Consider the following 18,266-nt stretch of genomic DNA (forward strand, 5'->3'; position numbering starts at 1 on the left):
AATGTTCTGTTGAAAAGGATCCTGAGGGGGATCTCTAATAACCCAGATAGATAGCGCTGTTACATTTCTATCTCAGGGCACTCTGTCTTTGCCTACCAGCACCCAGGTGCCTTACTCATAGCATTCACAGCGCTTCCTCTGCCATGTAAATAGTATCTATCACCTGGAGAACCGGCTGGAACATGGAGCGGAGAGGAAGATAGAGGAGCCAGATTTTTGTCAGAGTGCACATGCATGCTTTTTTCACTCAGCTGTTAGGCAGTGTCATTATTCTTGTTGCGCATTAAGTGGTGGAGAAAATGACTTTAAAGTGTGAGCGTTGTTGTCCAAGATCAAATGTCACAATCATAAAATAGCACATTGATAAAGTACAGCCGGCGCTGTCATTGGCTGTGCTGGTGCCTGTGAACTGGACTGTGAAATGCATTAGGCACCGTCACTCTCCACACCGGCCAGCCATTAAATCCTTTATTTTCTCAACAAGGAAAACAGCTTACGAGAAATATCCAGTAATATCTACAGCCTGTTCTGTCATCCGATCACAACAGCAAACACAAATAAAACAGTATAATGAATAAATAACACCGTCTGATAATATGAACACCCAAATTCAGATTATTCAGTTAGTAATAAATTATGAACATGTCTCTGGTTGCTTGTAGTTCAGTTCAGCATTAACATTCCAATGATGAACTATACTCCCTTAATTTAAAACTTTGCATGACCGGGGTGTGAAATATGGCCCGTCTCTGGTGTACAATTATGACAAGACCACAGGGCTGCCTCCACTTTGGCAGATGATACAAGGTGACCTGATTAACCTGTACACTGACATTAAACATCAAGAGCATGCCCTGGCATACAGTCTCATATAATCTGGGAGTTAATTAAGCATTTAACATGTGAAATTGGATGTACGATGTGTAATAGGATGCTGATCAGGTACGGTGAAATAACTGGGTGACAAGATAAAGTAAGAACAGAAGACTCTGTAGGTCGAGTCTGATGGACACAATGTGTTGTGTTCAGGAAATACGAACAATACAATACGTGTTCTGAGCATCCTGACTACTTTTCTGTTACGCTGGTCTGAGCAATAGTTGAAAATGATGAAACTCTGGGGGCTTTGTCTGGCCTGGCATGACTGATGACTCTGCTGTGAAAATAGGGCATTGTCCTCCACCATCATTTATTATAAGTGTTGGCCAGGTTTGATGGAAGGAGCCAGGCTGTTGGGAGCGTAGATCATTCATCCAGACTCAGGGGCTGTAGCTGGAGCTGATCTGAGCTCAAACACTGGCAGCGGCGTTTAGTTTTAGTAACATGCCACTCCATGTGATGAAAAAAAAAAATTAAGGGTATAATTGATGAAAACTATTCAGTAGTTTTTATTTTAGCATAAACTATTCAAAATTAACTAAAGGTGTTTTCATACCTATTTTGTTTACGCCTGACCTTTGGACTTTTCATGTTGGTGGGAATCTGTATTATGTTCCGATCCCATATTGCAAGTCTGAACAGTAAAAAAAAAAAAATCACACAAAATCCTTTTTTTTTCTCAGTCCTGTTGTACCCTCGTTCATAGGTAGCTTGATTCAACTAACATTTTTGCCAACACGTTTTGCTCTGAATGCTCAGATCTGATTCCAAGTGTGTTTTGTTATATCTGTGTCTTTTCACACCAGAAAGATCAGCATCACAAGGGAAGCTGTAATTTCTCTGTGCTTCCCTGCTTACAGTCACACCGCTCACTATTGCTCCCAGCTCAGGTCAATTTTTGCCCCGCTCCGATAAAATTGCTCACCATTTGCTCCAAAAAAGAAAACAATGTGCTTGACATGAGGTGTCAGGGAGGTGCTGTCTGGTGGCAGGTGCCATTGTTCAGCTAAAGGAGCAAGTGGAAAAAAGATGTGTGCAAACACACACTCACAATAGCACAAAGTAACCTGTAAAAGCACATCAAAAATGATCAGAGTGTGAAATAAAAGTCATATCAAAGACAAATGATGTAGAAAGACTGAACAGCAAAACAGTAGCTGAAGGCATGTAAAATCCAGCCCTGTTCAAATATGCACACATGGTAGCTCAGACTTAATACATGGATGCATTCTAGGTCAGGCATTAGTTGTGTGAATGTTCCAGTATACCTTGATTCGATTCAGTTCTGATTCATGGGATCACAATTTAATTCAAAATTGATTTTTTCTAAATCAATTCAGTACATAAAGATGCTAATTTCAGGATATGCTCAAGTGTACTGCAGTGTGCTAAGAAAAGTGGTGTGGCAAATAATGCAAAGTGTGTCTAAAATTATGTAGTTTTTTATTTTCAAATATGCCGCTCCATGCTTCCTCCCACTCCACTTACATGCTCTGCTGGAAGCTATGTCATTACTATAGCAACCAACGTGAATAAGACTGAAAATAGGGATTGCCACATGGACACAGCTGGTCACTTGCGACAATTGTTTTCACCACGGCAAATCTGAGGTAGATTTGCATGTTGATTTGGTACGTTTTTTTGTTTTTTTTTAAACGTCTGATGTCCTTCCTGACGCAAGTCCATATTACATGGAGAATGGACAGGGGTAGGGTTTGAACCTGGAACCTTCTGCACTGGAAACAAGCACACTGGCCGCTTGTCCACCCCCCCCCGCCTGATGTGACTAATGTGTAATAATAAAGGATTATTAACTGAGCGTGAGGTCTGTTTGTCACAGCAATATGGCTGCGATGGTATGCATGCTATGATTGGCTGATTTCCGGTCTGTTACCATGACAACTGGTCCAGAACGCATATCACATTCGTTACAAACCAGAAAGCTAAAAACAAATGAGATAAAGTAAGGCGGACATGAACATACTCCATAAATATCTAAACAGCATCAGAAAAAAACACACAGATTGAAAGCTACAGATTGAAGTGCAACAACCAGACTATCTGTTAGCAAGTTCTTCATGGAGGTGAAGAAAGCAAACAGGTCTGACTACAACCCCAAAAACATCAGTAGCTTTCATATTCGGGCGATACCATAGGTTTGCGTGTTTATATATATAATAGCCATGTAATAAACTAATTATTAACCTCGCTTGCTCAGTCTGTACAGAAATATCAGACCTTTGTGTTTTTTGCTCGGTCTGCTATTTTCCCATACAGGCCTTGCGCTCGGTAAATAATCCTTTAATACTGTAATATATAATGTGATACGAACCAAAGGAACAGATTTTGTCAGTCAAATGGAGTGGTTTCAGTCCAGATCAAACATGGTCCAGTTCACTTGCAGTATGAAAACCCTTTTTGGATAGTTGAGACTTTTCGACCAATCACAAGATGTTAAATCAGGCTACTGTAACCCATTTTCTGGACTAAGGAGATGAGGTCCTTAGTGATGTCAGGCTATAAGTACAATGCATCCAGAAAATATTCACAGCCTTTCATTTTTTTTTTTTCTACATTTGGTTATGTTACAGCCTTATTCCAAAATGGATGGAATTAATTTTTTTCCCTCAAAATTCTACTCACAACAAAATGGAACAAAATGTGGAAAAAGTGATACTTTCCGGCTTCACTACATATAATGAAGTCATTTAGTGCAAATGCAACATTGCAACATGAAACCAACATAACCAGACAAAACGCATACAAACCTGAACCTTGGGTCGGATCTTGTTTATGACTTTTACATGTGAAAATGCCCTTAAACTACAAAATTTCACACAAAAAACTCACTTCCATAATCATTAAAGAACAAAGACTAATCCTAATGTTCAGTTTGCATCCTCATGAAAATGTATATAATTCAGAGGAGTCTGCACGCCTGGTTAGAGATTTCAGGCTGTATAAGAAGCTCTGCTCCTTTGAGGCTGTGATGGATCTGAGAATAGACAAGGAAGAATGTGTGTAATTAATTAGAGGAACCTGTGAGCAGATGACACACACTATCAGTGTTTTTGTGGCCCAAGACCTGGTTACAGAAAGCAGTGTATTCATCCAGACCTATACCTCGTCCCACCACAGCCATGGTAAGTGAGAGCATGGTGCAGACAGATGACTCTGCCTTACTGTCACATTGGGGCATCAACTTTGAGCATTTGTATCAGATTGATCTTCCTTCAGCAATGATGTGCAAATTGTATGATTAATGGAAAAACTTAATGCAAATGCAGCTGCAGAGGACATGGGTGGATCTTGCTGTTGATGATTTGATGGACGGAGGAAAACTGTTCTTTACAAAAGACTGCATAATCCACAGAGAGCTGAGCAGCACCTGAGGGAAAGCACCAATAAAAACACAGAAACTAACACCAGGAGACTCGACAAAGACAAACTGGAAATAAGGATTTAAAAAGCATGAACAGTAATGAGACAAACACGAGACAGGTGTGTCAATGAAAACATGATGCTGGTGTGAAGGCAAAGACACACGAAGAGGTATATATACAAATGTATATATACCTGGTGTATATATACAAACGCAATTGAAGCAACCAACACAGGGTGCCACCCAGAAATGACACGAGAAAATACGCTTTTACAAATGAGGTAGTAGTGTAATGAGCGGTAGTCAGCTGGTGGTAGAAGTAGACCACGAAGAAACTGTACCCAGAAACCTGCCCACCCAAAAAACATTAAAACTAAGCATCAAGGGCTGCATCACAACAACAAAAAATACGTTTTGGAAGGTGGAAACATTCCTATTTCAACAAAAATTAAACATGAGAGGTTTCTTTGTGAGTTCTTTTTAATTAAAGAAACCAATAAGTTGTTGATTCCGAAAACCAACTTACATATTATCAAAAGCAAAGGGGGAAACCCATTTCTTTGTACAACCCCAATTCCAATGAAGTTGGGACATTGTGTAAAATGTAAATGAAAACAGAATAGAATGATGTGCAAATTCTCTTCAACCTATAATCAATTGAATACACCACAAAGACAAGATATTTAATGTTCAAACTAATAAACTTCATTGTTTTGTGCAAATATTTTGTCATTTTGAAATGAATGCCTGCAACACATTTCAAAAAAGCTGGGACAGTGGTATGTTTACCACTGTGTTACATCACCTTTCCTTCTAACAACACTCAGTAAGCATTTGGGAACGAGGACACTAATTATTGAAGCTTTGTAGGTGGAATTCTTTCCCATTCTTGCTTGATGTACGACTTCAGTTGTTCAACGGTCCGGGGTCACCGTTGTCATATTTTGCACTTCATAATGCGCCACACATTTTCAATGGACGACAGGTCTGGACTGCAGGCAGGCCAGTCTAGTACCTGCACTCTTTTACTACAAAGCCGCGCTGTTGTAACAAATGCAGAATGTGGCTTGGCATTGTCTTGCTGAAATAAGCAGGGATGTCCCTGAAAAAGACGTTGCTTGGATGTCAGCATGTGTTGCTCCAAAACCTGGATGTACCTTTCAGCATTCACACGTGTAAGTTGTCCATGCCATGGGCACTAACATACCCCTATACCATCACAGATGCAAGCTTTTGAACTTTGCACTGGTAACAATCTGGATGGTCTTTTTCCTCTTTTGTCCAAAGGACACAACGTCCATGATTTCCAAAAACAATTTGAAATGTGGACTCATCAGACCACACTGCGCTTTTCCACTTTGCGTCTGTCCATTTCAAATGAGCTCGGGCCCAGAGAAGGCGGCGGTGTTACTGGATGTTGGCGGTGTTTCTGTATGGCTTTCATTTTGCATGGTAGAATTTTAATTTGCACATGTAGATGTAGCGACGAACTGTGTTAACTGACAATGGTTTTCTGAAGTGTTCCTGAGCCCACGCGGTAAGATCCTTTACACAATGATGTCGGTTTTTAAATACAGTGCTGCGTGAGGGATCGAAGGTCAGGGGCATTCAGTATTGGTGTTCGGCCTTGCAGCTTACGTGTAGAAAGTTCCAGATTCTCTGAATCTTCTGATTATATTTTGGACTGTAGATGCTGGAATCCCTAAATTCCTTGCAATTGAACGTTGTGAAACATTGTTGTTAAACTGTTAGACTATTTTTTCACGCAGTTGTTCACAAAGTGGTGATCCTCACCCTATCTTTGCTTCTGAATGGCTGAGCCTTTTGGGGATGCTCCTTTTATACCCAATCATGACACTCACATGTTTCCAATTAGATGTTCTTTGAGCATTCATCAACTTTCCCAGTCTTTTGTTGCCCCGTCCCAACTTTTTTTGAAATGTGTTGCAGGCATCCATTTCAAAATGACCAAATATTTGCACAAAAACAATGAAGTTTTTTCAGTTTGAACATTAAATATCTTGTCTTTGTGGTGTATTCAATTGAATATAGGTTGATGAGGATTTGCAAATCATTGTATTCTGTTTTTATTTACATTTTAGACAACGTCCCAACTTCATTGGAATTGGGGTTGTAGGTTTACGGCTCCTGCAACACAAAGGTGATGACAACTCAATAATAAATGAGCTAAATGGGCAGTATCGATCACCTCCGATATGGTTGGAATTGGTGCTTGTCTGGCACCCACCGCTGGACAGAGTGGGTGGTAGCTGCTGGGGCAGTTGCCTGTGATGTCTGTGGATCTTGTCTCCCAGGGGGGGAGGGGGGTCAAGGCTTGGGGGTATTGTCCTTGGTCCCTGGAGGGTGTGGGGAAGGAGGTGGAAGGGGCTGGGGCTGCTGCTGGTGGTCCCAGGGGGAACTGGCCCCCTCTCCTTTATCACTTTTTACCAAAATTAGAGGAACTTATTTTTGAGCCCTGTACAAACTGAAACTGACCTTTGTCATCGTTTTAGCTGTTTTTACACCATAACCTCATAACATTAGGTCATAAATAGTCCAAATTATACCTTTTTGGAATCCCTATGATCATACAAATGATGTGGTATACTTCTCAACATGATTGAAGCATTTTAAAATTTTGACCTTTGTGTAAATCTTCATTGACCCCTACCTGGTTACAGCCCCCACCCTGGGATGGAAGTCATACATTTATTAAGTCCTTATGGATCGGTGACTAAAGGTTTTGCCAACCTGCGTGGTCATGATCAACCTATCTGGCCCATGGACTATTAATTTATGGAGTGGGGGGAAGAGTGACAATGGCAAATTGCTGCTGCAGTATTAAAATTGTGTATATTCTTAATAGCTGTGACTCCTGCTAGAGTGATATATACAGACAAGGGAGAAAATAAACAATATTACATAATTATCATATATTATTTTTAATCAAAACAAACTGCGTGTTTCTCTCTGGAAACTGTCACCTTATCATGGCTGAGATGTTTGTGTGTTCCTATGAACCTGAGAGCTGTGTTGTCTGGAGCCTTCGTGCTCTTGGTAGGGTCTCCCGTGGAAAATTCATCTCAGGTGAGGGGTCAAACTAAGCTCAGAAAGGAGGAAGAGGAAATGTGACCCGGCCCAAAGGAAGCCCGGGGCCCCCGTCTGGAGCCAGGCCTGGACAGAGGGCCCATAATCGAGTGCCTGGTGGCTAGGCTTTCCACGGTGCTCGGTCAACCAGAGCTCAAAAAGGCAACATGGACTTTCCATCTCAACCCTGTGGGCTCACCACCCACAGGGGGTAGCGCTGGGGTCGAGTGTGCTGTCCCATCAGTGGCAGTGAAAGTTGAGAGCCTGGACAGACCACAGCCTGCATGTTCTGGGACAGAGCTGTTAACTGTAACCCCAAGCAGATAGTGTGGGTGAACTGGGAAGGAGGAGCCCACTGTCCAACAGATCTTCAACTCATACCTCCGGTATACCTTTTCTAGCATCCCTGTGGAGGTTGGGGCATTGAACCAGAATAGCCAATGTTCAAAGCTTCCATTGCTAAAGATGCAGCAAGTAGCAAGTAGCTGTGGCCTGAAGGTCTTAGGTGCCTCAAGAGGCAGCAACCCTCGAACACCGTGGTGGACACCGGTGGTCAGGGAAGCTGTCCGACTGAAGATGGAGTCTTTCTGAGATATGTTATCTCGGAGGACTTTAGGGGCAGTTGTAAGGTACTGAAGGCCCGAAGGGTGGAGGGTGGCAGCCTGGGCTTTGAGGGAGGCAAAGCCGTGTGTGGGAGGTGTTCGGAGCAGCCATGATGCTTCTGGAGGACCATGGGGCACCTCAGGAGAGGAAATCAGGAGTGCCCTCTGTAGTAGAGGCAGAGCTGTAAGTTGAAGAGGGCTTATCATCCATTTCCCTGGTGGAAGTCACTGACGTAGTCAAAAAATTCCAGTGGCAAGGCCCCAGAGGTTGATGAGATCCATCCAGAAAAGCTGAAGGCTCTGTGTGTGGAGGGCCTGTCTTAGATAAGACATATCTTTAACATTATGTGGAGGTCTGGCACAGTGCCAAAGGAGTGGCAAACTGGGATGGTGGTCCCCATATTTAAAAAAAAAGGGGACCAAAGAGTGTATGCCAATTACAGGGCCATCACACTACTCAGCCTCCCTGGTAAAGTCTGCGCCAGTGTGCTGGAAAGGAGGGTTCGGCCAATAGTCGAACCTCTGATCAAAGAGAATGCAGGTTCAATCCTGGCTGTGGACCAACTGATCACCTATTCACTGAAGGATGCTGTAGGGGGCCTGGAAGTATGCCCATCCAGTCTACATGTGTTTTGCGGATTTAGAGAAGGCATATGATCTGGTACCCCAGGAGATACTGTGGGAGGTGCTCCGGGAATATGGAGTGAGAGGGTCCCTTCTCAGGGCCATCTAATCTCTGTACTCACAAAGCGAGAGCTGTGTTCAGGTGCTTGGCAGTAAGTTGGACTCATTTCCAGTGGGGGTTGACCTCCGCCAGGGCTGCACCTTGTCACCAACTTTGTTTACGATATTCACAGACAGGATATCGAGGTGTAGTCAGGGGGAGGAGAGTCGTCGCTTTGGTGGGCTCAAGGTCTCATGACTGCTTTTTGCAGATGATGTGGTCCTGTTGGCTTCAACAACCTGTGACCTCCAGCAGTCACTCGGTCAGTTTGCAGCCGAGTGTGGAACAGCTGGGATGAGGATCAGCACCTCTAAATCTGAGGTGATGGTTCTCAGCAGGAAACTGATGAATTGCCTACTCCTGGTAGGGAATGTGGTCTTGGCCCAAGTGAAGGAGTTCAGGTACCTCAGGGTCTTGTTCATGAGTGAGGGGTCAACGGAGTGCGTGATTGGCCAGAGAATCTACACATCATGGATCGTATTGCATTCGCTTTACCATTCTGTTGTCATGAAAATGGAGCTGAGCTAAACACGAAGCTCTCATGTTTGGGTCAGCTGTTGAGGGTTGGGTCATAACCGAAAGAACTAGATTGTGGGTACAAGCGGCCAAAATAGATTGGAGGGTGGCTGGTGTCTCCCTGAGAGACAGGGAGACATGCCAGTTTTATATGCCAAAATATTGTGCCTAATAATACAAGTGCTTTGGACTCCATACATAACTCTTTTAAGGATATTAAGGACTGGCTGGCTTAGAATTTTCTGCACCTTAATGAAGCCAAAACAGAGTGTATTCTGTTTGGAGCTAAAACTAACTCTGACCCAGATCTTGGCTTCCTGGCTCCTTATCGTAGGGCTGTGGTAAGGAACCTTGGTGTGCTGTTTGACGACTGTTTAAAATTTGAGAAAAAATTGACAGTGTGGTAAGAGCCAGTTTTTTCCAGCTGAGACTCTTGGCAAAAGTCAAACGCTTTCTAAGCCAAAAGGACCTTGAAAAGGCTATGCATGCTTTTATCAGCTCCCGGATTTACTATTGCAATGCACTTTATGTTGGTATCACTCTAGGCTCCCTAAACCGACTCCAACTGGTCCAGAATGCTGCTGCTCACCTGTTGACCAACACCAGGAAGCACAGCCACATCATTCCTGTACTTTACTCCCTGCACTGGCTTCCAGTCCGTTTTAGAGTTGATTTTAAACTGTTAATGTTTGTTTTTAAAGCTGTAAATGGCATTGCACCTTCTTATTTATGTGACCTGTTAAAAACACACAACCCTGTCAGAGCACTTCGGTCTGCTGACCAAAACTTTCTGGAGGTTCCCAGGTCCAGGTTCAAACAATGGGGTGACCGTTCTTTTGCAGTAGCAGGTCCTAAGTTGTGGAATGCATTGGTCCATTAATAGTTTGCCTCTGTTTAAAGCTAAGTTAAAAACGTACTTGTTCAGGGCAGCTTTTTGCACATAATTGCTTTGACACTTTTTCGTCTATTTTTATTCTATTTGGATGCTCTTATTATGCTTTTATGTGTGTTTTTCGTACTGTTCTTTTTATTTTTTCTTTAGTTGGTGCTATTGGAAAGCACTTTGGTTCAGTGAAAACTGTTGTAAAGTGCTATAGAAATAAAACTTGATTGATTGATTGATTGAGAGACAGGATCATTCACGAGGAGCTTGGAGTAGAGCCACTTCTCCTTCACGTTGAAAGGAGTCAGCTGTGGTGCTTCGGGAATCTGGTAAGGATGCCCGGTGTTCCAGGCACATCCATCTGGGAGGAGACCCAGAGGAAGACCCAGGACTCGGTGGAGAGATTATATCTCCACACTGGCCTGGGAACGCCTTGGTATTCCCCAGTCAGAGGTGGTTAATGTGGCCCGGGAAAGGGAAGTTTGGGGTCCCCTGTTGGAGCTGTTGCCCCCCGTGACCCGATCCTGAATAATGTGTGTATGTAGTTTTAATCATGTTTTGTGCATCTTTGTATTTTCAGTTTTTTTGACCGGGAGTACTTGGCAACCAAGTGAGACTTCTGAAGACTAAATGTTTACCACTGAGCAACTGTTATTGTTTTTTGTTTTATTTTGTTTTTTAGATTAATGTGAGCTATTTAATTCCCATAGAATATTTTAGTTCTGTAAATGCTGCACATGATGTTTGGTGTCAGGGCTTTAACCTTGTTGCTGCCCACAGCATGCCGCACAGAGGGAGATCAGCAGAAGTAAGAAGATAAGGCTTTATGTGCACTGCTGATGACTCTGCAGTGGACCGGCTCGGTTGTGGCTGCTGGAGCTGATCTCAACTAGTTTATCCGAAGGCTGTATGACCATCAGCTCTGTGTAACTCATATCTTACACACTGTCTTTTTCTCTCTCTGTCTCTTTGTTTCATTGTTTTTAAGTGGCTTGTCTGTTTTTGCCAGACAAGTTTGACAGCTGAGTAGCATCATCATATATTTGACTTTATGTAGATTATTTTATTTAGGCCTCAAGAAAAATAAAGATGAAAACAATTGCGTTTTAACTGATTAAGTGATTGCAAATAATTGATGAAAATGAAGTCCAAAACATATTCAAGTCAAGTCTGGGAGCATAAGCTGGTCCTGCGCTTCACCACATCCACAACACCATGGAACTGCCTGGTGTCCTGGATAGCAACCGTTGAGGCAGACATTCAGTCCATTCCCACATCTCTAAAATGACCATTTATCAGCCGCAGTTGGGTGAAACGTGAACATCCCCTTGGCCTTCTCCAGCTCTGGGGTCATCAACACTGAAGCACCTACACACTGGATCATGTACAGAGAAATGCATCACGTGGGCGGAATGTCAAAGCTGGCGCACCCTCACAACGCAAGTGATATTCCTAATCTGTCTTTTTTAAAAAGAATATGTTGAACAAAGAATATATGAACAAGTACAAATCGTCATTTGTCACCACTCGTTTGACACAAAGTCATTCCAGCGATACCCAAGAATCCTCCCAAGACATCCAGTCATCACCTTAGGTCACTGGTTAGGGTCCAAGTCTCTCAACCATAGCGCAAGATATGTAGCACCAGGACCCTAAAGACTTGGTCCCTCATATCGGCATCACCAAACGCCTCTGTCCAGTGACCTCGTGACTCCATAAGCTCTTTCCAGAGGACCCAGAGACATGAATGTCACTGCCAAGATAAGTGAATGTCTCCACAAGTTCAACACTTTAACCACATACAGATACACTTCCGATGGCTGAGTCCAGGAAGTCATTAATAATAATAATAATATTCCGGGAGGTGATGGTCTGGTGGTTAAGCGTTGGACTTGAGACCAGAGGATCCTCGGTTCAAATCCCAACCTGACCGGAAAATCACTAAAGGCCCTTGGGTAAGGTCCTTAATCTCCTAGTTGCTCCCGGTGTGTCGTGGGCACCTTGCATGGCAGCAGCCTGACATCAGGGTGAATGTGAGGTATTGATGTATAAAATGCTTTTAGCATCTGATGCAGATGGAAAATCGCTATATAAATGCAGTCCATTTCATATTAATAAGGTACATACATGCGCAAGTTCAAGACATACTGTCTCAACACTTGGGTTTGGTGCTTCACGAGTAAGGTCTAACCTTACCAACCCCCCTGAGCAAGCACATAGGTGACTGGTAAGGAAAAACTGGTGATAATGAAGAAGAAACCTCAAGCAGACCAGACTCAGAGGGGTGACCCATTGCTTAGGCCATTCTAATAGTTACAAGGTTCTTACAGATTGTTGCATGAGTTTCTTTACAAACAGAAGAGCAACAAAAACAGAGTCCTTAATTGAAAATAAAGTAGAGTCCATCTTGGGTTTCTAATACATAGGCGCCTAAGTCCAGCACCGGTAGGCTGCAGGGCAGGACCTCCAGCCAGTGGTGCAACAGGCGTGGCATCCCGAGGTCAGTTGGTCACCCTGGGGTGCAAGGCCAGGATCAGTCATTGGTGTTGTCAATGCCTTAGACAGAGGGAAAAAGGGCAGAATCAGTCGGCCGCAAATAACCGCACCTGAGGCATTAATTCACCAGCAGTAAATCATCAGGGAAGCAAAGAGATTGCTAAAGTGGTCTCCAGCAATTTTCACCAATAGACCCTGAATTTAGGATGTGTGTTGCCTTTGTGTGATATGGTGATTTTGCTTACTTTATTCACGCATCAGCTGCAGTAACAAACGTGTGATTTTAGCACTTAAAAACATTTTTGCCCTTTAAACGGTCAAAAAAAACATTTAAATTAGTTGCAAATCTGCAGACTAGACTAGAGACTAGAGTTTGGATTTAAAGTCAAGCATTGTGATTTGCCGAGGGGACGTGCTCGCTGGCTGGCTGACTGAGTGAAACAGGGCAAAGCACTCTGTCTTGGATGTCACTCGAGGGTATATTCTGCAAGTGTTTCCAGCTGTCTATCTCTTAACATATCTCAGAGGAAGAACAGTGTGCCTTCAGATGAATTCCACTGTCCATCATCATCATCGTATTTTCAGGTCATGACTTTCCCACATTTTCACAAATATTAAATAATTATTTCTTTCAGCTGGCAGCAGTAGCAGAAAGAAAAATACAGTGACAAACTACATTCACTGATTGAGCTACATATCAAGAGAAAAAAAAATCTATTTTTTACTTTTTTGTGGTCAGGTTCACAAATTATGCTGTCTGTGGTGAATCTTAATATTTTATCTTGCTGCATGTTGAATGTACAAATCTACAGATGTGAGCCTGGCTGTCAGTAAAAAAAAACTTAGCCATTTGTGATTACATGGACCCACTCTGCTGAAAGTTTCAGATAACCTGCCGAGTGCACAATCCCCAAAAAGCTTCAATAATTTCAGCAAGCATTTTTCAGTCTGGTTACAAACAAATAACCGGTAATGACACATCAACTGCACGAGGCAGACAATTAACTGCAATTAACGCAATCAAAGTGCTCAGAGAAAATAGCTGTAATGATAATTCTGAGAGTTCTGCTAATTTACATGGAAATCTACGCAAGTGCACGTGTGACTAGACACACATATTTGTGTATAGGGACTCCAAGTCATTTTTCTTATGAATCCATTTTCTATTGTCTCTTATTCGCATGTGGCTCTACTTTAATTCAACAATGGTGCAGAACACACTTGTGTTGCTGCATACTGGTGATTGATCGCCACTGTGTCCTACATTCTGGCTTTTAGACGGGACCGTGAGCGATGCTCTTGACAGAAATAATCCTTGTCAATTCAAAGGGTGCTGACACCTTTATGCCAACGCTGCCACACTACACTTAGAAGATCTCCGGCATGAAGTCTGCAGTGGATGGTGGCACTTTGGCTCGCATACATCTACTGCAGGAAAAAAAGAGCACATATAAGTGCTTGTGGATTGCATGATTTCACTGATTAGGCTGTCATCAGCCATGCACAACACATTTGTCCAGACACAGGCAGACCTGAGATGAAAATTAAGTCGTCAAAATGAATGTTGTTTTGACACAGAAATAAAATGTCACAAAAAATATGGCAAATGTAAGGGTCCCTTCACACATGACACAATTGAAGCTAACTAGCGCACGAAGGAGGAATTGCATGCCATCATGAAAAACTGGAGCTGCCTCCAACACCTCGTACACCTGTCGCTACATTATTAGTGCACACCAGCGGCTGAAAGACAGAGAGTGCCCTGTGAGAGCCCATTCGAACCCTCTAATGGCAGGTGGCGGCCAAATTCCAGGTGACACACACGAACATCTAACACCGCTTACTGGACACTTAGAAAATGTGTGGCCATTTGCACTGTCAGCATGAAAACAGTGAGCAGACGATCACTTTCGAGCTGGATGTGAAATGTGCCCCCATGAGTGTGGCACTGCAAAAAGCAACACACGCGGCGTGCATATGCATCGCACGTGTGCGCATGTGTCACGCCTCGCCTCACTCTGCTCCGAAACACATGTGGCGTACATGTGTTTCGCTCCCCCAACACACACACATACACACACACATACACACGTGGCGTGCAGGGGGAGCACACTTGCATAAAATGCTTATATGTATGTACAGACATGATCATATGGGGCAGACAACCACGTCTGAGTGTGCACACAGCACGGGGAGGCACCTGTCAGCTGATCACAGCACACTGACAGCTGGAAATGACAGGTCAGTGCACATGACGTGCCACATTACAAACACAGAGACCACCGCCAGGACAGGTATATAAATAATTACAACAATACCTACATATGCAATTACATAACAAATAACTAAAATGAATGACCACATAACACAGAAACAGAGTGACACATTGGTCTGGATGCTAAACGGACAAGGGAGCTGCTGTTGAGATTTCTTATCCTGGACGTCCCAGCTGGGGAACACGTACCGTGTTTTGAAAGACATGAACTTACAACTTTCCTTCATGAGGCGCATGTCTCTGTCTGCTGTCCTCACGTGGAAATACATAAAACATCTTTCACCTTTGCACCGGACTGCAGCAGCCCCACAGAGCACACCTCAGCAGGCTTGATACTCGCATCCATACACTGTTTAATTTCCCTTTTTTGAAAACATATGTTTATCTCCTTGGTGATTTTCAGTATTTCACACTGCTGTTATAAGATAGTGATTGTAGTGCAGTGATAAAGTTTCTGTTAATCACAGCTTTTGTAAATTGCAGGTTTGAATCCCGCAAATAGCATTTATTTTTTTTATTTAACCAGATTATTTAACTGCAGGATCTGTATTGGGTCCCCTTTTATTTATTTTTTATGTCAACCGAGTGATTTTCACTAATTATACACCAATATCTCATCAGTGTCCGGTGATTGTACTCAACAAAAATATAAACGCAACACTTTTGGTTTTGCTCCCATTTTGTATGAGATGAACTCAAAGATCTAAATCTTTTTCCACATACACAATATCACCATTTCTCTCAAATATTGTTCACAAACCAGTCTAAATCTGTGATAGTGAGCACTTCTCCTTTGCTTAGATAATCCATCCCACCTCACAGGTGTGCCATATCAAGATGCTGATTAGACACCATGATTAGTGCACAGGTGTGCCTTAGACTGCCCACAATAAAAGGCCACTCTGAAAGGTGCAGTTTTATCACACAGCACAATGCCACAGATGTCGCAAGATTTGAGGGAGCGTGCAGTTGGCATGCTGACAGCAGGAATGTCAACCAGAGCTGTTGCTCATGTATTGAATGTTCATGTCTCTACCATAAGCTGTCTCCAAAGGCGTTTCAGAGAATTTGGCAGTACATCCAACCAGCCTCACAACCGCAGACCACGTGTAACCACACCAGCCCAGGACCTCCACATCCAGCATGTTCACCTCCAAGATCGTCTGAGACCAGCCACTCGGACAGCTGCTGAAACAATCGGTTTGCATAACCAAAGAATTTCTGCACAAACTGTCAGAAACCGTCTCAGGGAATCTCATCTGCATGCTCGTCGTCCTCATCTGGGTCTCGACCTGACTCCAGTTCGTCGTTGTAACCGACTTGAGTGGGCAAATGCTCACATTCGCTGGCGTTTGGCACGTTGGAGAGGTGTTCTCTTCACGGATGATGCGAAGGAGATGTGTTGCACTGCATGAGGCAAATGGTGGTCACACCAGATACTGACTGGTATCCCCCCCCAATAAAACAAAACTGCACCTTTCAGAGTGGCCTTTTATTGTGGGCAGTCTAAGGCACACCTGTGCACTAATCATGGTGTCTAATCAGCATCTTGATATGGCACACCTGTGAGGTGGGATGGATTATCTCAGCAAAGGAGAAGTGCTCACTATCACAGATTTCGACTGGTTTGTGAACAATATTTGAGGGAAATGGTGATATTGTGTATGTGGAAAAAGTTTTAGATCTTTGAGTTTATCTCATACAAAATGGGAGCAAAACCAAAAGTGTTGCGTTTATATTTTTGTTGAGTATAATAAGACATGATGAGAGCGCACTGCTTCATTCATGTCATGTCATGACTGTACATCTGTGACCATGGGTCATCTAAAGAGGAACAGACTGTTCATAATTGTATCGTCCACTCGATAAAAGGGATTCAGTAAAATGCCGTGTTTTTTATGGTGTGTGGTTTTTTTTTTTTTTCTTCCACAACAGCAGTGCAATGTGGTGCAACACGTTCCTGCTGCTCGCACTGTGTTTGTGCTTGCGCACGAGCATGCACGAAACCATTGCTGGTGTGTCATGCATGCCTGTGTGACTGTGCATCCCTCACGACAGCAGGTGGAATGTTTTGTGGTTCCTCATTTTGTGATTTGGTTCATGGATTTTTTTCTGGTTTCTGCGTCTTTCGTGTTATGCATGAAGGGGCCCTAAAGTTGGCATTTTTATGTTATTTTTTTGTTTCTGTTTTCCTAATTGTTTTTTACCATATTTCAGGATAGCAAATTAAAATGTCATTCACACACTCACACACACACATATGCTCAAAAATTTTAAGTAACACTTTGAAAGTTCATCAGATCTCAATGGGAACAAAAAATCATGTTGGATATCTTTCCTGATATGGACTGGGTAACGTGATATGAACGAAAGGATGCCACATCGTTTGATGAAAATGAAAACTGTCAACCTACAGAGCGCTGAATTCAAAGACACCCCAAAATCACAGTAAAACATAAATAAAAAGATGTGACAGACTTGTCCATTTTGCCTAAATTTTGTTGCAGCAGCTCTAAATTGTACTCTGTAGTTTGTATGGCCTCTGCATGCTTGTACGCATGGCTGCTTCTAATAAGACAAATGATAGTGCCCTGGGAGGATCTCCTCCCAGATCTGGACCAGTGCATCACTTAGCTCCTGGACAGTCTGATGTGCAACCTGGTGGTGTCAGATGGACCAAAACATAATGTCCTAGAGGTGTTCTACTGGATTTATGTCAGGCGAGTGTGGGAACCAGTCAATGGTATCAATTCATTCATCCTCCAGGAACCTTCTGCATACTCTCACCTCATGAGGCCAGGCATTGTTGTGCACCAGGAGGAACCCAGGACCCACTACACCAGCATAGGGTCTGACAATGGGTCCAAGGATATCATCCTGATGCCTAATAGCAATCAGGGTGTTGTTGTCTAGCCTGTAGAGGTCTGTGTGTCCTTTCAGGGATATGCCTCCCCAGACCATCACTGACACACCACTAAACCAGTCATGCTGAATAATGTTGCAGGAAGCATAACATTCTCCAGGGTGTCTCCAAACTCTTTCATGTCTGTCACATGTGCTCAGGTTGAACCTAATCTCATCTATGAAAAGCACAGGGCACCAGTGGTGGACCTGCCAATTCTGGTATTCTATGGTATTCTGGTATTCCTCGGTTCAAATCCCCGCCTGACTGGAAAATCACTAAGGGCTCTTGGGCAAGGTCATTAATCCCCTAGTTGCTCATGTTGAGTAGTGGGCGCCTTGTATGGCAGCAGCCTCACATCAGGGTGAATGTGATTCATTGATGTGCAAAGCATTTTGAGCATCTGATGCAGATGGAAAAGCGCGATATAAATGCAGCCCATTTACCATTTATGGCATAATGCCAATTAAGCTCCACGGTGCCGGCCAGTGAGCACAGGGCCCACTATAGGATGTTGGGC

General features: G+C 43.2%; 1 long non-coding RNA gene across 1 annotated transcript; it reads left to right on the top strand.

The window, feature by feature from the left end:
- Positions 1 to 1,639: 1,639 nt before the first annotated feature.
- LOC117520571 lies at positions 1,640 to 12,737 on the top strand. Its single transcript, XR_004563690.1, has 3 exons — positions 1,640 to 1,652; positions 8,448 to 8,451; positions 12,327 to 12,737. It is a non-coding gene; the product is annotated as an uncharacterized LOC117520571 (long non-coding RNA).
- The last annotated feature ends 5,529 nt before the right edge of the window (positions 12,738 to 18,266 follow it).

Source organism: Thalassophryne amazonica, chromosome 11 (assembly GCF_902500255.1).
Source record: "Thalassophryne amazonica chromosome 11, fThaAma1.1, whole genome shotgun sequence".
Taxonomy (NCBI): Eukaryota; Metazoa; Chordata; class Actinopteri; order Batrachoidiformes; family Batrachoididae; genus Thalassophryne; species Thalassophryne amazonica.